At 60.5% G+C, this 22,500-nt stretch overlaps 2 non-coding genes across 2 annotated transcripts; both read left to right on the plus strand.

Annotated features, from left to right (window-relative positions):
• The first annotated feature begins 14,189 nt into the window (after positions 1 to 14,189).
• Positions 14,190 to 14,308, plus strand: LOC131869881 (5S ribosomal RNA). The gene has a single exon (XR_009368250.1). It is a non-coding gene; the product is annotated as a 5S ribosomal RNA (ribosomal RNA).
• A 5,916-nt stretch (positions 14,309 to 20,224) lies between these two features.
• Positions 20,225 to 20,343, plus strand: LOC131869882 (5S ribosomal RNA). Its single transcript, XR_009368251.1, has one exon. It is a non-coding gene; the product is annotated as a 5S ribosomal RNA (ribosomal RNA).
• The last annotated feature ends 2,157 nt before the right edge of the window (positions 20,344 to 22,500 follow it).

Below are 22,500 nucleotides of genomic sequence, written 5' to 3' on the forward strand. Positions count from 1 at the left end.
AACATCCCGTACGGAACCCGGTTACCCGAAAACCACCGCACCGTCGATGCTCGCGACAGTCATGCCGTGAGAGTGTGCACCGTGCACGCGACCGAGTAAGGCCACTCAGAGACATCCATTTCCCAGGCATATGCCCCCTACGCACTTTTGGTGGTGCACCCCGCACGAACAATCCCGCCTCGACCAGCCTGAACAATTCCCCTCTCGAAGGAAGGCCTCGGCCTTAATCGTCCACGACAAACAGCTCGACGAGGCATGAAGCACCCACGGGAGCCGGAGCACGACGATGCAGAGTCTCGGTTCACAGGAGCCTGGGAAGAACATCCCGTACGGAACCCTTTACCCGAAAACATCCGAACCGCACATGCTCGCGACAGTCCTGCCGTTAGAGAATGCACCGTGCACGCGACCGAGTAAGGCCACTCAGAGACATCCATTTCCCAGGTATATGCCCCCTACGCACTTTTGGTGGCGCAACTCGCACGAACAGTCCCACCTCGACCCCGTATACAAGCTTTTTTGCCTCGAAGAGTTCGTCGGAGACGAAGAAGCAACCTTCAGTGCAACCGTAGCACTCTTTTGTGCAACCGCCCAAACAACGCCCCCTCTACCCTCTGTCGAAACACTCGGCATTGCTGCTCCCTAAGGTGAGCTTCTCCTCATAGGCAATTCCGCTCTTATCCGGTCACGTTTGTGTGCCCGAATTTCGCAAGGCAACCTCCATGGGACATGGAAAAGACTCGAGAAGAGAGCTCGCTCACGGGAGAGAGAAGCCAAGGAGACCACGAGAGTGCTGAGAGTGGGACAGCGCTGAATAGGCGGGAGAAGCCTGCGCGTATAAACGGAGATATATATCCAATTGCAACGAAGGAACGTGCCAAAGATCGAGAACAATGGCAGAAATGCTAGTAACGTGCACTTCGGGACCAACGCATCACCGGAAGACAACCGCCAAACATCGAAAGAGTCGCGATGCTCCGCAACCTACGTGCAAAGCGGTCGCACACCGGGTAAGGGAGTGAGAGCCCCAAACATAGCTGGGCGAGGCGCTCACTCCGCTCTTTAATATCTCGTTAATACCGCCAAGGAAATGGCACAAGCACACACACACAAGCATCCTCGGAAGAGGACAGTTCGAGTGACAGGTCAAATCCAAGAGTTCCGAAGACTACCTCCAGGAACAATCGGGAACAAGACCGATTACAAGTCGTCGAGTCTGTTACTGGGCGAACACGAGATGCGCACAGGAAATCGATCAGCCCTCACAATGGCCCAAGGCCAGAGATCGGACTGCTACGATTTACCCCAACAATCATCGTGCCACTCTTCGCAGAGAGGTGATAGACGCCAACGAGCCCGCGCATAGCAATCGAGGTGTAAAAAGGGCGTTGAAGGCAGGAAGCCTGGACGAAAGAGGCTACGAGGTCACCTCGAAGCGGTCTAAGAATCGGGCGCACTTGGGGCGACTACCAGTGCCAACCCCTTATCCCGCGGTGCGTCCGACACACAGAAATTTCCAAGGCGGCCAAGGAGCCTCCCCGCATAGCAATCGGGGTGTGAGGTTACGGATGCAGCATTGATAGCAATCGAGGTGGGAGGCGAAGGATGCAGAAGTGAGAGCCGAGGGATGTAGCAGAGATAGCAATCGGGGTGTGTGATGCAGAAGAGATAGCAATCGAGGTGTGCGGTGGGAAGGGCCCAGCAGCCAGAATGCATGAAGCGACGGATGAAGCAGTGATGACAACCGGGCTGTGAGGAGAGGAGGGATGCAGCCAAGAAAGCAATCAGGGCTCGAGGCAAGGGATGCATCAAGGATAGCAATCATGTTGTGAGGCGAGATTCCAAAGGCTAAACGTGAGAGGCTGCAGGGTCGACTCAGAGAGGTCTATGCATGTGAGAGGCTGAAAGCAAGGTCAACTCGGAGCGGTCTATGCATCGGGCGCGCTTGGGGCGACTACCAGTGCCAACCCCTTATCCCGCGACGCGTCCGACAAAGAGAACGTTCCAAGGCGGCAGAGGAGGTTACCAGCCGAAGGATGCAGTAGCAATAACAGGTATAGTTCCGCGGCGGCCGAGAAGACTCACCGCATAGGAATCGGGATGCGAGGCGAGGGATGCGGCGGGAAGGCCCCGACGGCTAAACGGAAGAGGCTGCAGGGCCGCCTCGGAATGGTCCAAGCATCGGACGCGATTGGGACGACTACCAGTGCCAACCCCTTATCCCGCGATGCGTCCGATACACAGATAGTTCCAAGGCGGCCGAGGAGCCTCACCGCATATCAATCGGGGTGCGAGGCGAGGGATGGGGCGGGAAGGCCCCAACGGCTAGACGGAAGAGGCTTCAGGGCCACCTCGGAATGCTCCAAGCATCGGACGCGCTTGGGGCGACTACCAGTGCCAACCCCTTATCCCGCGATGCGTCCGATACACAGATGGTTCCAAGGCGGCCGAGGAGCCTCACCGCATAGCAATCGGGGGTGCGAGGCGAGGGATGGGGCGGGAAGGCCCCAACGGCTAGACGGAAGAGGCTTCAGGGCCGCCTCGGAATGGTCCAAGCATCGGACGCGCTTGGGGCGACTACCAGTGACAACCCCTCATCCCGCGATGCGTCCGATACGAAGATGGTTCCAAGGCGGCCGAGGAGCCTCACCGCATAGCAATCGGGGTGCGAGGTGGGGGATGCGGCGAGATGGCCCCAACGGCTAGACGGAAGAGGCCACAGGGCCGCGTCGGAATAGTCCAAGCATCGGACGCGCTTGGGGCGACTACCAGTGACAACCCCTTATCCCGCGATGCGTCCGATACGAAGATAGTTCCAAGGCGGCCGAGGAGCCTCACCGCATAGCAATCCGGGTGCGAGGTGGGGGATGCGGCGAGATGGCCCCAACGGCTAGACGGAAGAGGCTGCAGGGCCGCCTCGGAATAGTCCAAGCATCGGACGCGCTTGGGGCGACTACCAGTGACAACCCCTTATCCCGCGATGCTTCCGATACGAAGACAGTTCCAAGGCGGCCGAGGAGCCTCACCGCATAGCAATGGGGGTGCGAGGTGAGGGATGCGGCGAGATGGCCCCAACGGCTAGACGGAAGAGGCCACAGGGCCGCCTCGGAATAGTCCAAGCATCGGACGCGCTTGGGGCGACTACCAGTGACAACCCCTTATCCCGCGATGCATCCGATACGAAGATAGTTCCCAGGCGGCCGAGGAGCCTCACCGCATAGCAATCGGGGTGCGAGGCGAGGGATGCGGCGAGATGGCCCCAAAGGGTAGACGGAAGAGGCTGCGGGGCCGCCTCGGAATAGTCCAAGCATCGAACGCGCTTGGGGCGACTACCACTGCCAACCCCTTATCCCGCGATGCGTCCGATACACAGATAGTTCCGAGGCGGCCGAGGAGCTGGGGGATGCGGCGAGATGGCCCCAACGGCTAGACGGAAGAGGCTGCAGGGCCGCCTCGGAATAGTCCAAGCATCGGACGCGCTTGGGGCGACTACCAGTGACAACCCCTTATCCCGCGATGCGTCCGATACACAGATAGTTCCGAGGCGGCCAAGGAGCCTCACCGCATAGCAATCGGGGTGCGAGGCGAGGGATGCGGCGAGAAAGCCCCAACGGCTAGAGGGAAGAGGCTGCAGGGCCGCCTCGGAATGGTCCAAGCATCGGACGCGCTTGGGGCGACTACCACTGCCAACCCCTTATCCCGCGATGCGTCCGATACACAGATAGTTCCAAGGCGGCCGAGGAGCCTCACCGAATAGCAATCGGGGTGCGAGGCGAGGGATGCGGCGAGAAAGCCCCAACGGCTAGAGGGAAGAGGCTTCAGATCCGCCTCGGAATGGTCCAAGCATCGGACGCGCTTGGGGCGACTACCAGTGACAACCCCTTATCCCGCGACGCGTCCGATACACAGATAGTTCCAAGGCGGCCGAGGAGCCTCACCGCATAGCAATCGGGGTGCGAGGCGAGGGATGCGGCGAGAAGGACCCAACGGCTAGACGGAAGAGGCTTCAGGGCCGCCTCGGAATGGTCCAAGCATCGGACGCGCTTGGGGCGACTACCAGTGACAACCCCTTATCCCGCGACGCGTCCGATACACAGATAGTTCCAAGGCGGCCGAGGAGCCTCACCGCATAGCAATCGGGGTGCGAGGCGAGGGATGCGGCGAGAAGGACCCAACGGCTAGACGGAAGAGGCTTCAGGTCCGCCTCGGAATGGTCCAAGCATCGGACGCGCTTGGGGCGACTACCAGTGACAACCCCTTATCCCGCGACGCGTCCGATACACAGATAGTTCCAAGGCGGCCGAGGAGCCTCACCGCATAGCAATCGGGGTGCGAGGCGAGGGATGCGGCGAGAAGGACCCAACGGCTAGACGGAAGAGGCTTCAGGGCCGCCTCGGAATGGTCCAAGCATCGGACGCGCTTGGGGCGACTACCAGTGACAACCCCTTATCCCGCGACGCGTCCGATACACAGATAGTTCCAAGGCGGCCGAGGAGCCTCACCGCATAGCAATCGGGGTGCGAGGCGAGGGATGCGGCGAGAAGGACCCAACGGCTAGACGGAAGAGGCTTCAGGGCCGCCTCGGAATGGTCCAAGCATCGGACGCGCTTGGGGCGACTACCAGTGACAACCCCTTATCCCGCGACGCGTCCGATACACAGATAGTTCCAAGGCGGCCGAGGAGCCTCACCGCATAGCAATCGGGGTGCGAGGCGAGGGATGCGGCGAGAAGGACCCAACGGCTAGACGGAAGAGGCTTCAGGGCCGCCTCGGAATGGTCCAAGCATCGGACGCGCTTGGGGCGACTACCAGTGACAACCCCTTATCCCGCGACGCGTCCGATACACAGATAGTTCCAAGGCGGCCGAGGAGCCTCACCGCATAGCAATCGGGGTGCGAGGCGAGGGATGCGGCGAGAAGGACCCAACGGCTAGACGGAAGAGGCTTCAGGTCCGCCTCGGAATGGTCCAAGCATCGGACGCGCTTGGGGCGACTACCAGTGACAACCCCTTATCCCGCGACGCGTCCGATACACAGATAGTTCCAAGGCGGCCGAGGAGCCTCACCGCATAGCAATCGGGGTGCGAGGCGAGGGATGCGGCGAGAAGGACCCAACGGCTAGACGGAAGAGGCTTCAGGTCCGCCTCGGAATGGTCCAAGCATCGGACGCGCTTGGGGCGACTACCAGTGACAACCCCTTATCCCGCGACGCGTCCGATACACAGATAGTTCCAAGGCGGCCGAGGAGCCTCACCGCATAGCAATCGGGGTGCGAGGCGAGGGATGCGGCGAGAAGGACCCAACGGCTAGACGGAAGAGGCTTCAGGGCCGCCTCGGAATGGTCCAAGCATCGGACGCGCTTGGGGCGACTACCAGTGACAACCCCTTATCCCGCGACGCGTCCGATACACAGATAGTTCCAAGGCGGCCGAGGAGCCTCACCGCATAGCAATCGGGGTGCGAGGCGAGGGATGCGGCGAGAAGGACCCAACGGCTAGACGGAAGAGGCTTCAGGGCCGCCTCGGAATGGTCCAAGCATCGGACGCGCTTGGGGCGACTACCAGTGACAACCCCTTATCCCGCGATGCGTCCGATACACAGATAGTTCCAAGGCGGCCGAGGAGCCTCACCGCATAGCAATCGGGGTGCGAGGCGAGGGATGCGGCGAGAAGGACCCAACGGCTAGACGGAAGAGGCTTCAGGGCCGCCTCGGAATGGTCCAAGCATCGGACGCGCTTGGGGCGACTACCAGTGACAACCCCTTATCCCGCGACGCGTCCGATACACAGATAGTTCCAAGGCGGCCGAGGAGCCTCACCGCATAGCAATCGGGGTGCGAGGCGAGGGATGCGGCGAGAAGGACCCAACGGCTAGACGGAAGAGGCTTCAGGGCCGCCTCGGAATGGTCCAAGCATCGGACGCGCTTGGGGCGACTACCAGTGACAACCCCTTATCCCGCGACGCGTCCGATACACAGATAGTTCCAAGGCGGCCGAGGAGCCTCACCGCATAGCAATCGGGGTGCGAGGCGAGGGATGCGGCGAGAAGGACCCAACGGCTAGACGGAAGAGGCTTCAGGGCCACCTGGGAATGGTCCATGCATCGCACGCGCTTGGGGCGACTACCAGTGACAACCCCTTATCCCGCGACGCGTCCGATACACAGATAGTTCCAAGGCGGCCGAGGAGCCTCACCGCATAGCAATCGGGGTGCGAGGCGAGGGATGCGGCGAGAAGGACCCAACGGCTAGACGGAAGAGGCTTCAGGGCCGCCTGGGAATGGTCCATGCATCGCACGCGCTTGGGGCGACTACCAGTGACAACCCCTTATCCCGCGACGCGTCCGATACACAGATAGTTCCAAGGCGGCCGAGGAGCCTCACCGCATAGCAATCGGGGTGCGAGGCGAGGGATGCGGCGAGAAGGACCCAACGGCTAGACGGAAGAGGCTTCAGGGCCGCCTCGGAATGGTCCAAGCATCGGACGCGCTTGGGGCGACTACCAGTGACAACCCCTTATCCCGCGACGCGTCCGATACACAGATAGTTCCAAGGCGGCCGAGGAGCCTCACCGCATAGCAATCGGGGTGCGAGTCGAGGGATGCGGCGAGAAGGACCCAACGGCTAGACGGAAGAGGCTTCAGGGCCGCCTCGGAATGGTCCAAGCATCGGACGCGCTTGGGGCGACTACCAGTGACAACCCCTTATCCCGCGATGCGTCTGATACACAGATAGTTCCAAGGCGGCCGAGGAGCCTCACCGCATAGCAATCGGGGTGCGAGGCAAGGGATGCGGCGAGAAGGACCCAACGGCTAGACGGAAGAGGCTTCAGGGCCGCCTCGGAATGGTCCAAGCATCGGACGCGCTTGGGGCGACTACCGTTGCCAACCCCTTATCCCGCGATGCGTCTGATACACAGATAGTTCCGAGGCGGCCGAGGAGCCTCACCGCATAGCAATCGGGTTGCGAGGCAGATTATTGGGAAGGGAACCCCCTGGGATGCGGCTCAAGCAGTGCCCAAAGGGACTGGAATGCGGAATCACATCGAGAGACCCAAATGCTATACGAGGGCTCAAATCGAATTATCGATTTGGCCACGACATGGACGCATCGGAACGACTACCTTTGCCGAACCACTCGCAATTGCATCCATACCGAAACCAATAGACATTTCCGTTAGAGCCCTCGCATAGCATTCGGGAATCTCGCATGCCCCTCTAAATCGACCAATGCTGGCGCTCAACGAAAATCCGAGCGCTACCACCGTTCGAGCGCCAGCATTGGTCGAGTTAGAGGGGCACGGGGGAGAATGCTCCAGTCAACACCTCCCCTATATAAGTTATTTGTCCGATTCTCGCACAACCGTAGTCTGCCTCGTCGAATCAAACAACGGTCCCAGATTCCGACTTCCGTTCCGTAGAGACCCAAAAGCTAGATGGAGGCTCGCAAGAAAGAGAGTCGGCGCATAGCAATCGGGTTTCTCGAACGTTTAGGGACCGAGCTCACTTGCGGATAGGGCAAAATCCGCCAAGCAACCCAAAAGCTAGACGGGGGCTCGAATCGAATCGCCTAGGCGGCCACAACAACGACGTGTTGGATCGACTACCAGTGCCAAACCATTCAGCAAGACTAGTCTGTGTCGAGGCCGGATAGAGATTCTCAGAGAGCGCCCGTATAGCATTTAGGAGACCTGCCGCGTCCCTCACACTCGACAAATGGTGGTGCACGTTTATAAATCCGAGCGATCCCAACCCTTTCAAGCACCAACATCGGTCGAGATAGAGGGGCACGGAGGGGGCTGCGTGAGACAACACAGTCCCCTATATAAGTTATTTGTCCGATTCTCACACATCCGAAGAATGGTCATCAAATCGGACAACAGCCCAAACTTCCGACTTCCGTCCCAGAAAGCCCAAGAGCTATCTAAAACGTTCATGGCCGGAACTCGATCGCGGCTATACCAGTCCGCCAAGCAACCCAAAAGCTAGACTGGAGCTCTAGTCGAATCACCTCTGTGGCCATTGCAAGGACGTGTTGGAGCGACTACCATTGCCGAACCATTCCGCAGGTCGAGTCCATACCAAGGCCGCATAGAGATTCACGATGAGCTCCTGCATAGCAATCAGGAGACTTGCCGTGTCCATCACAATCGATAAATCCTGGTGCAAGATTTTTGCATCCGAGCGCTCCAACCAGTCGAGCACCAGCATCAATCGACATAAACGGGCACGGGGGGAGGATGCTCGAGAACACTACCTCCCCTATATAAGTTATTTGTCCGATTCTCAAGCAGCCGAAGTCTGGTCATCGAATCGGGTCAAAGACCACAACTTCCGACTTTACCCACAATGCAAGTCATCGAATCGAACATCGGCCCCCGAGTCGGACTCCATGCGTATGTCAGGTCATCGGACCCAAATTCCGCCTTCCTGCGCATGGCGGGCCATCAATATCAACTCGGTCATCGGACCCAAACTCCGCCTTTCTGCGCATGGCACGCCTTCAAATCGGTCATCGGACCCAAATTCCGCCTTCCTGTGCATGGCGGGCCATCAACATCAACTCGGTCATCGGACCCAAATTCCGCCTTTCTGCGCATGGCACGCCATCAACTCGGTCATCGGACCCAAATTCCGCCTTCCTGCGCATGGCAGGTCATCGGACACAAATTCAGACCTCGCCAATATGCCTACGTATCGAATCGGTCATCGGACCCAACTTCCGACTTCATCCATACTGTAGGGTCTTTGAGGTTGGCGCGGTGCGCTCAACCCGGGGAGTCGACCCATCGAAGCATACACCTCCCCTATATAAGCTATTTGTCCGATTCCCACACCTGTGTAGTTTGCACCTCTGACCAGGACATCGACCCCAACTTCCGAACTCGACTGCAACGACGGCACCAGCGCCTTGGTGCGCACCTTGCGACGCACAGTCCCAACATTCGCCTTCCTGCACATGGCAGGTCATCGGACCCAAATTCCGACCTCGCGAGTATGCCTACATATCGAATCGGTCATCGGACACAACTTCCGACTTCATCCATACCGTAGGGTCTTTGAGGTTGGCGCGGTGCGCTCAACCCGGGGAGTCGACCCAACGAAGCATACACCTCCCCTATATAAGCTATTTGTCCGATTCCCACACCTGTGTAGTTTGCACCTCCGATCAGGACATCGACCCCAACTTCCGAACTCGCCTGCAACGACCGAACCAGCGCCTTGGTGCGCACCTTGCAACGCACAGTGCCAACATTCGCCTTCCTGCACATGGCAGGTCATCGGACCCAAATTCCGACCTCGCGAGTATGCCTACATATCGAATCGGTCATCGGACCCAACTTCCGACTTCATCCATACCGTAGGGTCTTTGAGGTTGGCGCGGTGCGCTCAACCCGGGGAGTCGACCCAACGAAGCATACACCTCCCCTATATAAGCTATTTGTCCGATTCCCACACCTGTGTAGCTTGCACCTCCGATCAGGACATCGACCCCAACTTCCGAACTCGACTAAAAAGACCGCACCAGCACCTTGGTGTGCACCTTGCAACGCACAGTGCCAACATTCGCCTTCCTGCACATGGCAGGTCATCGGACCCAAATTCCGACCTCATGAGCATACCTACTAATCGAATCGGTCATCGGACCCAACTTCCGACTTCATCCATACCGTAGGGTCTTTGAGGTTGGCGCGGTGCGCTCAACCTGGGGAGTCGACCCATCGAAGCATACACCTCCCCTATATAAGCTATTTGTCCGATTCCGACACCTGTGTAGTTTGCACCTCCGCTCAGGACATCGACCCCAACTTCCGAACTCGCCTGCAACGACCGAACCAGCGCCTTGGTGCGCACCAAAAGTGCGCACTTTTGGAGGGCACTTTTGTGCGCTCCAAAGGTGCGCACTTTTGGAGGGCACTTTTGTGCGCTCCAAAGGTGCGCACTTTTGGAGGGCACTTTTTGGAGGGCACTTTTGTGCGCTCCAAAGGTGCGCACTTTTGGAGGGCACTTTTTGGAGGGCACTTTTCTGCGCTCCAAAGGTGCGCACTTTTGGAGGGCACTTTTTGGAGGGCACTTTTCTGCGCTCCAAAGGTGCGCACTTTTGGAGGGCACTTTTTGGAGGGCACTTTTCTGCGCTCCAAAGGTGCGCACTTTTGGAGGGCACTTTTTGGAGGGCACTTTTCTGCGCTCCAAAGGTGCGCACTTTTGGAGGGCACTTTTGTGCACTCCAAAGGTGCACACTTTTGGAGGGCACTTTTTGGAGGGCACTTTTCTGCACTCCAAAGGTGCGCACTTTTGGAGGGCACTTTTTGGAGGGCACTTTTGTGCGCTCCAAAGGTGCGCACTTTTGGAGGGCACTTTTTGGAGGGCACTTTTGTGCGCTCCAAAGGTGCGCACTTTTGGAGGGCACTTTTGTGCACTCCAAAGGTGCGCACTTTTGGAGGGCACTTTTCCTGCGCTCCAAAGGTGCACACCTAGGTGAGCACCTTCGACCACACCTTGTAGCACACCAAACTCTGACTTTCGACTTCATCCGCAATGCAGGGTCTTTGAGGTTGGCGCAATGCGCACAACCAGGGGAGTCGACCCATCAAACCCAACACCTCCCCTATATAAGCTATTTGTCTGATTCTCATACATGCGTAGCCTGCAGGAGCAATTAGGACATCGACCCCAACTTTCGGCTTCTAAACGAAAACAAGGTCTTTGAGGTTGGTGTAATGCGAACAACTAGGGGAGTCAACCCATCAAACCCAACACCTCCCCTATATAAGCTATTTGTCTGATTCTCATACATGTGTAGTCTACAGGAGCAATTAGGACATCGACCCCAACTTTTGACTTCTTAACGAAAACAAGGTCTTTGAGGTTGACGTAATGCGCACAACCAGGGGAGTCGACCCATCAAACCCAACACCTCCCCTATATAAGCTATTTGTCCGATTCTCATACATGTGTAGCCTACAGGAGCCATTAGGACATTGACCCCAACTTTTGACTTCTTAACGAAAACAAGGTCTTTGAGGTTGGCGTAATGCGCACAACCAAGGGAGTTGACCCATCAAACCCAACACCTCCCCTATATAAGCTATTTGTCTGATTCTCATACATGTGTAGCCTGCAACAACGATTAGGACATCCACCCCAACTTCTGAATTCGTCTGCGTTGACCGCACCAAAGGTGCACGCCTTGGTGCTCACCAAAATCCGACTTCCGACTTCTTCTGCTATGCGGGGTCTTTGAGGTTGGCGCAGTGCGCACAACCAGGGGAGTCAACCCACCGAATGCAACACCTCCCCTATATAAGCTATTTGTCTGATTCTCATACATGCGTAGACTGCAGCAATGATTAGGACATCCACCCCAACTTTTGACTTCTTAAACAAGACAGGGTCTTTGAAGTTGGTGCAGTGCACACAACCAGGGGAGTCGACCCATCAAACGCAACACCTCCCCTATATAAAGCTATTTGTCCGATTCTCATACGTGTAGTCTGCAGCAGCGATTAGGACATCGACCCCAACTTCCGAATTCGTTTGCATTGACCGCACCAAAGGTGCACGCCTTGGTGTGCACCTTGGAGTGCACTTTGGTGCTCACCTCGGTGCACACTTTGGTGTGCACCTCGGTGTGCACCAAAGGTGCGCACCTTGGAGCGCACCAAAGGTGTACACTTTGGAGCGCACCACATAGGGTCTTTGAGAGGTTGGCGCAGTGCGCACACCAAGGTGGGTGTTGAGGTGCGTGCCGAGGTGGGTGGGTGCTAGGGTGCGCTCCATGGTGGGTGCCAGGGTGGGTGCGTGCTAGGGTGGATTCCAAAGAGGGTCATAGGGTGGGTGCCAAGGTGGGTTGGTGATATAGTGGGTTCAAAGGTGGGTACTAGGGTGGGTTCCAAGGTGGGTCACAAGTTGGGTGCCAGGATGCGTGGGTGTTAGGTTGGGTGCCAAGGTGGGCTCCTGCGTGGGTGGGTGCTAGGGTGGGTTTCAAGGTGGACGCGAGGGCGGGTGCCAAGGTGGGTAACAAGTTGGGTGTTAGGATGGGTGAGTGCTAGAGTGGGTGCCAAGGTGGGTGGGTGCTAAGGTGGATGCCAAGGTGGTTCACAGGGTGGGTGGGTTCTAGGGTGAGTTCCAAGGTGGGTCACAGGTTTAGTGCTAGGGTGCGTGTCAAGGCGGGTGTCGAGGTGCCTGGGTGCTAGGGTGTGGATGCCAATGTGGGTCATAGGGTGGGTACTAGGGTGGGCTGCAATGTGGGTGCCAAGGTGGGTAACATGCTCGGTTGGTTCTAAATTGGGTGTCAGGGTGGGTGTGCACCCACCTTGCCCGAGGTGGGTGCCAAGGTGCCAGTGTGGGTGGGTGCTAAGGTGGATGCCAAGGTGGGTGAGAAGGTGGGTGATAGGTTGAGTGGTAGGATGGGTGGGTGCCAAGATGGGTCACAGGGTGGGTGCAAGGGTGGGTAGGTGCTAGGGTTGGTGTCAGGGTGGGTGGGTGCTAGGTTGGGTTCCAAGGTGGGTGCGAGGGTGAGTGTCAAGGTGGGTCACAGGTTAGGTGCTAGGATGGGTGAGTGCTAGGGTGCAAAGGTGCCAGGGTGGGTGCTAGGATGGGTCGATGCTAGGGTGAGTGGCAAGGTGGGTCCACAAGTGTCAAGGTGGGTGCCGAGGTGGGTGCCAACTTGGGTTCCAAGGTGGGTGCCAAGTGGGCGACTGCTATGGTGGATGCCAAGGTGGGTCACGGGGTGGGTGCCAAGTTGCTAGGTTGTGTTCCAAGGTGGGTGCCAACGTGGCTGCTAGGGTGCGTGGGTTAAAGGGTGTGTCACAACGTGGGTGCCAGGATGGGTGCGCACCCACACTGGCCAAGACGGGTGCAAGGTTGGGTTCCAAGCCCGGTCACAGGCTGGGTGCTAGGATGGGTGGGTGCCAAGGTGGGCACCAGGGTGGGTGCACCCACCCTGGCCAAGGTGGGTCACGGGGTGGGTCCTAGGGTGGGTAACAGGGTGGGTACTAAGGTGCGTGCCAAGGTGGGTCATGGGGTGGGTGCCAAGGTGGGCACCAGGGTGGGTGTGCACCAACCCTAGCCAGGGTAGGTCACGGGGTGGTTGTCGGGGTGGGCGTCAAGGAGCCAAGGTGGGTGGCAAGTAGCCAAGTTGCGTGCCAAGGTGGGTGTCGGGGTGGGTGCCAAGGATCCAAGGTGGGTGCCAAGGAACCAAGGTGGGTGTCTGGGTGGGTGCCGAGGTGGGAGCCAGGGTGGGTCCCAAGGTGAGTGCAAAGGTGGGTGCCAGGGTCAAGGTGAGTGCCAATGTGGGTTCCAAGGTGCCAGGGTCAGGGTGAGTGCCAATGTGGGTTCAAAGGTGCTAAGTTGGGTGCGAGGTTGGGTGCGAGGGTGGGTGGGTGCCAAGGTGTGCTAGGTGGAAGCCCGGGTGGGTCGGCATCCCATGGGTGTCGAGTTGGGTGCCTGATGGGTGCTTCTTGTCAAGTTTTAGTCGTCGGGACTCATTTCGAGCCTTAGAGGTCGTTTCTTGTCCGGTTGCCCTGTCTTCGACCTGGGAACCCAATTTTGGTCCTCGGGTCCCATTTTTTTTTGTCTCGCATCCCACTTTTGGCCTGTGGCCTTTTCGGGGTCGATTCTCGTTTTGGGCATCAGAGCATGTTTCTTCTCCTAAAACCCAATATTTGTTTATTAAGTCTCGGAACACATTTTTGTTCTCGTGGACCCATCATGGGTCTTGGAACGCATTTGTGGTCCTTGGGTCCCATTTTGCATCCCGAAACTTGTGTTTTGGTGCTTGATCCCTATTTTGGGTGCCCACCTTGCACCAAGTGCGCACCCGGGGCAAACCGAGCGCCTTGGTGCACCGGGGCAAGATCGAGCGTGCACCCGAGGCGCCCCGAACATGCACCAAGGTGCACTCGGCCCACATGTGAGCGCAGGTCGTTGCGCCCGAGGTGGTGTGTGGGCACCGCGTTGCAGACGGGACACTGCACGCACACGACGCCCCGTCCAGGTGCACGCACGTAGGCCGGGCCGGGTGCACACCCGACGCCCTAGCAAGGTGCGCGCACCCGGGCAGGGCTCACACTTGGCGAACGGGGCGCACTTCGCGAGGGAGGGTGTGCACCTCGACGGGGGTGGGTGGCCGGGGTGGATTCGCACGTGGGTCTCGGTTTGCTAAGTACACACTGCGACAAGCTCATAACGGGTGCGATCATACCAGCGTTAGTGCACCGGATCCCATCAGAACTCCGCAGTTAAGCGCGCTTGGGCCGGAGTAGTACTGGGATGGGTGACCTCCCGGGAAGTCCCGGTGTTGCACCCTTTCTTAGTTTTTCGCCGGGCGTCGCAATGCTATTTGAATAAACCTTTTGCCCGTTTGCGTTCTCGTCGGGGCCGGGCCGGGCCGGGGTGCGCTGCCCGCACTACCGCGCGCGCGGGGGCGACACCGAGCGCGCACCCGAGGCGCCCCGAGCACACAGGCCACGGTGCAACCCGGGCGTTGTGCGCGCACCCCGGTGCGCCCGAGGTGCTGCGCGCGCACCCAGGTGAAATCGGTGTGCACCTCGGCCAGTGCGCGCTCGGTCGAGTCGCGCACGTTGGCCAAGGTGCACGGTGATGTTTCTTACTCTAAGGTTCCGCACCAGACGCCCGGGACAGGTGAGCGAAGCTGGGCGGGGCCGGGTGCGCGGCCGGGGCAGGTGCACGCAGCTGGAGAGAGCTTTGGAGCACACCAGAGGTGCGCACCTTGGAGCACACTTCGGAGCGCACCAATGATGCGCTCCATTCAAAAGTTTCCTGAAAAGGCAAAAAAAGTTGAGATTATAGAATTTCCCACTTGAGAGATTGTAAAAAAAAAAAATTTAAAATGAAGGAAACGCGGGTGCCAAGGTGTGCGCGCCCGGGTGCGCAGCCCAGCCAAGGTGTGCGCACCAAGGCGCCCACCCTGGCGAAGGTGCACGCAAGGTGCGCACCCGAGGCAAACCGGACAATTAACCCAACTTTCGACTTCGCGCGCACCTGCGCACCTTGGAGCGCACTTCGGAGCGCTCCTTGGTGCGCACCAATCTTGGGCACCTCGGAGTGCACCATGGCGCCCACCAAGGTGCGCACCCGGGGCAAACCGAGCTCCGACTTCGTGCGCACCTTGGAGCGCACGAAAGGTGCGCACCATGGCGCCCACCAAGGTGCGCAGCCCAGCCAAGGCGTGCGCATCAAGGTGCGCACCCTGGCGAAGGTGCGCACCCGGGGCAAACCGAGCTCCGACTTCGTGCGCACCTTGGAGCGCACAAAGGGTGCGCAACCCAGCCAAGGTGTGCGCACCCCGGGCAAACCGAGCTCCGAATCGTGCGCACCTTGGAGCACACTTCGGAGCCCTCCTTGGTGCGCACCGATGTTGCGCACCTCGGAGCGCACCCGGGGAAAACAATGCAATTAACCCGACTTTCGACTTCGTGGGCACCTCGGAGCGCTCTCGGGTTCGCACCTCGGAGCACACCGAGGTGCGCACCTTTGATGCGCTGCCTTCACCAATTTCCAGAAAAGGCAAGAAAACATTGAGAAGGTGTGCGCACCGAGGTGCCCACCCTGGCGAAGGTGCACGCGAGGTGCGCACCCGGGGCAAACCGGGCTCCGACTTCGTGCACGCCATGCTGCGCACCTTGGAGGGCCATGGTGCGCACCTTGGAGCACACTTCGGAGCGCTCAATGGTGCCCAACCCAGCCAAGGTGCCCACCGCGGCGAAGGTGCACGCGAGGTGCGCACCCGGGGCAAACCGGGCTCCGACTTCGTGCACGCCGCACCTTGGAGCACACTTCGGAGCGCTCCTTGGTGCGCACCAGGGCGCGCAACCCAGCCGAGGTGCCCACCCCGGCGAAGGTGCACGCGGGGTGCGCACCCGGGGCAAACCGGGCTCCGACTTCGTGCACGCCATGGTGCCCACCGCGGCGAAGGTGCACGCGAGGTGCGCACCCGGGGCAAACCGGGCTCCGACTTCGTGCACGCCGCACCTTGGAGCACACTTCGGAGCGCTCCTTGGTGCGCACCAGGGCGCGCAACCCAGCCGAGGTGCCCACCCCGGCGAAGGTGCACGCGAGGTGCGCACCCGGGGCAAACCGGGCTCCGACTTCGTGCACGCCATGGTGCCCACCGCGGCGAAGGTGCACGCGAGGTGCGCACCCGGGGCAAACCGGGCTCCGACTTCGTGCACGCCGCACCTTGGAGCACACTTCGGAGCGCTCCTTGGTGCGCACCATGGTGCCCACCAGGGCGCGCAACCCCGCCGAAGGTGCACGCGAGGTGCGCACCCGGGGCAAACCGGGCTCCGACTTCGTGCACGCCGCACCTTGGAGCACACTTCGGAGCGCTCCTTGGTGCGCACCAGGGCGCGCAACCCCGCCGAAGGTGCACGCGAGGTGCGCACCCGGGGCAAACCGGGCTCCGACTTCGTGCACGCCATGGTGCGCACCAGGGTGCCCACCGCGGCGAAGGTGCGCACCCGGGGCAAACCGGGCTCCGACTTCGTGCACGCCGCACCTTGGAGCACACTTCGGAGCGCTCCTTGGTGCGCACCAGGGCGCGCAACCCAGCCGAGGTGCCCACCCCGGCGAAGGTGCACGCGAGGTGCGCACCCGGGGCAAACCGGGCTCCGACTTCGTGCACGCCATGGTGCCCACCGCGGCGAAGGTGCGCACCCGGGGCAAACCGGGCTAGGACTTCGTGCACGCCGCACCTTGGAGCACACTTTGGAGCGCTCCTTGGTGCGCACCATGGTGCCCACCAGGCCGCGCAACCCAGCCAAGGTGTGCGCACCAAGGTGCACGCGAGGTGCGCACCCGGGGCAAACCGGGGTCCGGCTTCGTGCACGCCGCACCTTGGAGCACACATCGGGGCGCTCCCGGGTTCGCACCGGCGTTGCGCACCATGGTGGGCACCTCGGAGCGCACCGTGGTGGGCACCTCGGAGCACACCAAGGTGGGCAGCGAGGTGCGCACCTTTGATGCGATGCCTTCACTAATTTCCATAAAAGGCAAAAAAAAACGAGATTTTAAAATTTCCGTTTTGAAAGATAGTGAGAAAAAGGGAATGCTGGTGCCATCTTGAGCCCGCCCTGGTGCGCAGCCCAGCCAAGGTGTGCGCACCAAGGTGCCCACCCTGGCGAAGGTGCGCGCCCGGGCAATTAACCCAACTTCCAACTTCGCGCGCGCCAGGGTGGGAGCGCACCCAACAACCGGGCCTGGGAAGAGCCAATGCGAGAAACCCCACCAAACGCTCTGACAAAAAAAGAGGGGGCGCTCCAGTAACCCCGCTTCGGAGCGCACCCTGGGCAAACCCAGCCAGGGTGCCCACCCCGGCCAAGGTGCAGGCGAGGTGCGCACCCGGGGCAAACCGGGCTCCGACAACGTGCACGCCGCACCTTGGAGCACACTTCGTAGCGCTCCCGGGTGCGCACCTCAGAGCACACCAAGGTGGGCAGCGAGGTGCGCACCTTTGATGCGCTGCCTTCACTAATTTCCAGAAAAGGCAAAAAAAAGAGGAGATTTTAAAATTTCCGTTTTGAAAGATAGTGAAAAAAACGGAACGCGGGTGCCATCTTGAGCCCGCCCTGGTGCACAGCCCAGGTAAGGTGCCCACCCTGGCAAAGGTGCGCACCCGGGCAATTAACCCTACTTCCGACTTCGTGCGCGCCAGGGTGGCAACCGGGCCTGGGAAGAGCCAATGCGAGAAACCCCACCAAACGCTCCGACAAAAAAAGAGGCGGCGCTCCAATAACCCCGCTTCGGAGCGCAGCCGGGGCAAACCCAGCCAAGGTGCCCACCCCGACGAAGGTGCACGCGAGGTGCGCACCCGGGGCAAACCGGGCTCCGACAACGTGCACGCAGCACCTTGGAGCACACTTCGAAGCACTCCCGGGTGCCCACCGGCGTTGCGCACCGTGGTGGGCAGCGAGGTGCGCACCTTTGATGCGCTGCCTTCACTAATTTCCAGAAAAGGCAAAAAAAAATGAGATTTTAAAATTTCCGTTTTGAAAGATAGTGAAAAAAACGGAACGCGGGTGCCATCTTGAGCCCGCCCTGGTGCGCAGCCCAGGCAAGGCATGCGCACCAAGGTGCCCACCCGCGGTGCACGCCCGGGGCAAACCGGGCTCCGACTTCGTGCAGGCCGCACCTTGGAGCACACTTCGGAGCGCTCCTTGGTGCGCACCATGGTGCCCACCAGGGCGCACCCGGGGCAAACCGGGCTCCGACTTCGTGCACGCCGCACCTTGGAGCACACATCGGAGCGCTCCCAGGTTCGCACCAGCGTTGCGCACCTTTGATGCGCTGCCTTCACTAATTTCCAGAAAAGGCAAAAAAAAACGATATTTTAAAATTTCCGTTCTGAAAGATAGTGAAAAAAACGGAACGCGGGTGCCATCTTGAGCCCTTCCTGGTGCGCAGCCCAGGCAAGTTGTGCGCACCAAGGTGCCCACCCTGGCGGAGGTGCGCGCCCGGGGCAAACCGGGCTCCGACTTCGTGCACTGCATGGTGCCCACCAAGGCGCGCAACCCAGCCAAGGTGCCCACCGCAGCGAAGGTGCACGCGAGGTGCGCACCCGAGGTGCACACCCGGGGCAAACCGAGCTCCGACTTCGTGCACGCCGCACCTTGGAGCACACTTCAGAGCGCTCCTTGGTGCGCACCAGGGCGCGCAACCCAGCCAAGGTGCTCACCCCGGCGAAGGTGCACGCGAGGTGCGCACCCGGGGCAAGCCGGGCTCGGACTTCGTGCACGCCGCACCTTGGAGCACACATCGGAGCGCTCCCGGGTTCGCACCAGCATTGCGCACCTTTGATGCGCTGCCTTCACTAATTTCCAGAAAAGGCAAAAAAAAAAAAAAAAACGAGATTTTAAAATTTCCGTTTTGAAAGATAGTGAAAAAAACGGAACGCGGGTGCCATCTTGAGCCCGCCCTGGTGTGCAGCCCAGGCAAGTTGTGCGCACCAAGGCACCCACCCTGGCCAAGGTGGGTCACGGGGTGGGTCCTAGGGTGGGTAACGGGGTGGGTACTAAGGTGCGTGCCAAGGTGGGTCATGGGGTGGGTGCCAAGGTGGGCACCAGGGTGGGTGTGCACCAACCCTAGCCAGGGTAGGTCACGGGGTGGTTGTCGGGGTGGGCGTCAAGGAGCCAAGGTGGGTGGCAAGTAGCCAAGTTGCGTGCCAAGGTGGGTGTCGGGGTGGGTGCCAAGGATCCAAGGTGGGTGCCAAGGAACCAAGGTGGGTGTCTGGGTGGGTGCCGAGGTGGGAGCCAGGGTGGGTCCCAAGGTGAGTGCAAAGGTGGGTGCCAGGGTCAAGGTGAGTGCCAATGTGGGTTCCAAGGTGCCAGGGTCAGGGTGAGTGCCAATGTGGGTTCAAAGGTGCTAAGTTGGGTGCGAGGTTGGGTGCGAGGGTGGGTGGGTGCCAAGGTGTGCTAGGTGGAAGCCCGGGTGGGTCGGCATCCCATGGGTGTCGAGTTGGGTGCCTGATGGGTGCTTCTTGTCAAGTTTTAGTCGTCGGGACTCATTTCGAGCCTTAGAGGTCGTTTCTTGTCCGGTTGCCCTGTCTTCGACCTGGGAACCCAATTTTGGTCCTCGGGTCCCATTTTTTTTTGTCTCGCATCCCACTTTTGGCCTGTGGCCTTTTCGGGGTCGATTCTCGTTTTGGGCATCAGAGCATGTTTCTTCTCCTAAAACCCAATATTTGTTTATTAAGTCTCGGAACACATTTTTGTTCTCGTGGACCCATCATGGGTCTTGGAACGCATTTGTGGTCCTTGGGTCCCATTTTGCATCCCGAAACTTGTGTTTTGGTGCTTGATCCCTATTTTGGGTGCCCACCTTGCACCAAGTGCGCACCCGGGGCAAACCGAGCGCCTTGGTGCACCGGGGCAAGATCGAGCGTGCACCCGAGGCGCCCCGAACATGCACCAAGGTGCACTCGGCCCACATGTGAGCGCAGGTCGTTGCGCCCGAGGTGGTGTGTGGGCACCGCGTTGCAGACGGGACACTGCACGCACATGACGCCCCGTCCAGGTGCACGCACGTAGGCCGGGCCGGGTGCACACCCGACGCCCTAGCAAGGTGCGCGCACCCGGGCAGGGCTCACACTTGGCGAACGGGGCGCACTTCGCGAGGGAGGGTGTGCACCTCGACGGGGGTGGGTGGCCGGGGTGGATTCGCACGTGGGTCGCGGTTTGCTAAGTACACACTGCGACAAGCTCATAACGGGTGCGATCATACCAGCGTTAGTGCACCGGATCCCATCAGAACTCCGCAGTTAAGCGCGCTTGGGCCGGAGTAGTACTGGGATGGGTGACCTCCCGGGAAGTCCCGGTGTTGCACCCTTTTTTAGTTTTTCGCCGGGCGTCGCAATGCTATTTGAATAAACCTTTTGCCCGTTTGCGTTCTCGTCGGGGCCGGGCCGGGCCGGGGTGCGCTGCCCGCACTACCGCGCGCGCGGGGGCGACACCGAGCGCGCACCCGAGGCGCCCCGAGCACACAGGCCACGGTGCAACCCGGGCGTTGTGCGCGCACCCCGGTGCGCCCGAGGTGCTGCGCGCGCACCCAGGTGAAATCGGTGTGCACCTCGGCCAGTGCGCGCTCGGTCGAGTCGCGCACGTTGGCCAAGGTGCACGGTGATGTTTCTTACTCTAAGGTTCCGCACCAGACGCCCGGGACAGGTGAGCGAAGCTGGGCGGGGCCGGGTGCGCGGCCGGGGCAGGTGCACGCAGCTAGAGAGAGCTTTGGAGCACACCAGAGGTGCGCACCTTGGAGCACACTTCGGAGCGCACCAATGATGCGCTCCATTCAAAAGTTTCCTGAAAAGGCAAAAAAAGTTGAGATTATAGAATTTCCCACTTGAGAGATTGTAAAAAAAAAAAATTTAAAATGAAGGAAACGCGGGTGCCAAGGTGTGCGCGCCCGGGTGCGCAGCCCAGCCAAGGTGTGCGCACCAAGGCGCCCACCCTGGCGAAGGTGCACGCAAGGTGCGCACCCGAGGCAAACCGGACAATTAACCCAACTTTCGACTTCGCGCGCACCTGCGCACCTTGGAGCGCACTTCGGAGCGCTCCTTGGTGCGCACCAATCTTGGGCACCTCGGAGTGCACCATGGCGCCCACCAAGGTGCGCACCCGGGGCAAACCGAGCTCCGACTTCGTGCGCACCTTGGAGCGCACGAAAGGTGCGCACCATGGCGCCCACCAAGGTGCGCAGCCCAGCCAAGGCGTGCGCATCAAGGTGCGCACCCTGGCGAAGGTGCGCACCCGGGGCAAACCGAGCTCCGACTTCGTGCGCACCTTGGAGCGCACAAAGGGTGCGCAACCCAGCCAAGGTGTGCGCACCCCGGGCAAACCGAGCTCCGAATCGTGCGCACCTTGGAGCACACTTCGGAGCCCTCCTTGGTGCGCACCGATGTTGCGCACCTCGGAGCGCACCCGGGGAAAACAATGCAATTAACCCGACTTTCGACTTCGTGGGCACCTCGGAGCGCTCTCGGGTTCGCACCTCGGAGCACACCGAGGTGCGCACCTTTGATGCGCTGCCTTCACCAATTTCCAGAAAAGGCAAGAAAACATTGAGAAGGTGTGCGCACCGAGGTGCCCACCCTGGCGAAGGTGCACGCGAGGTGCGCACCCGGGGCAAACCGGGCTCCGACTTCGTGCACGCCATGCTGCGCACCTTGGAGGGCCATGGTGCGCACCTTGGAGCACACTTCGGAGCGCTCAATGGTGCCCAACCCAGCCAAGGTGCCCACCGCGGCGAAGGTGCACGCGAGGTGCGCACCCGGGGCAAACCGGGCTCCGACTTCGTGCACGCCGCACCTTGGAGCACACTTCGGAGCGCTCCTTGGTGCGCACCAGGGCGCGCAACCCAGCCGAGGTGCCCACCCCGGCGAAGGTGCACGCGGGGTGCGCACCCGGGGCAAACCGGGCTCCGACTTCGTGCACGCCATGGTGCCCACCGCGCCAAGGTGCACGCGAGGTGCGCACCCGGGGCAAACCGGGCTCCGACTTCGTGCACGCCGCACCTTGGAGCACACTTCGGAGCGCTCCTTGGTGCGCACCAGGGCGCGCAACCCAGCCGAGGTGCCCACCCCGGCGAAGGTGCACGCGAGGTGCGCACCCGGGGCAAACCGGGCTCCGACTTCGTGCACGCCATGGTGCCCACCGCGGCGAAGGTGCACGCGAGGTGCGCACCCGGGGCAAACCGGGCTCCGACTTCGTGCACGCCGCACCTTGGAGCACACTTCGGAGCGCTCCTTGGTGCGCACCATGGTGCCCACCAGGGCGCGCAACCCCACCAAACGCTCGGACAAAAAAAGAGGGGCCGCTCCAATAACCCCACTTCGGAGCGCACCAGAAACCCCACTGGACGCTTGGGCAAAAAAGTAATGCGCACCCGAAGCCCCTACCCAGAAATCCCCAGTTCGGACATGGGGAGCTGCAACGGTAAAAAGCCTCACTAAACTCTCGGACGGAAAGGTGGCTCGAGGGTAATGCC

This window comes from Cryptomeria japonica, unplaced genomic scaffold (genome assembly GCF_030272615.1).
Source record: "Cryptomeria japonica unplaced genomic scaffold, Sugi_1.0 HiC_scaffold_272, whole genome shotgun sequence".
Taxonomy (NCBI): Eukaryota; Viridiplantae; Streptophyta; class Pinopsida; order Cupressales; family Cupressaceae; genus Cryptomeria; species Cryptomeria japonica.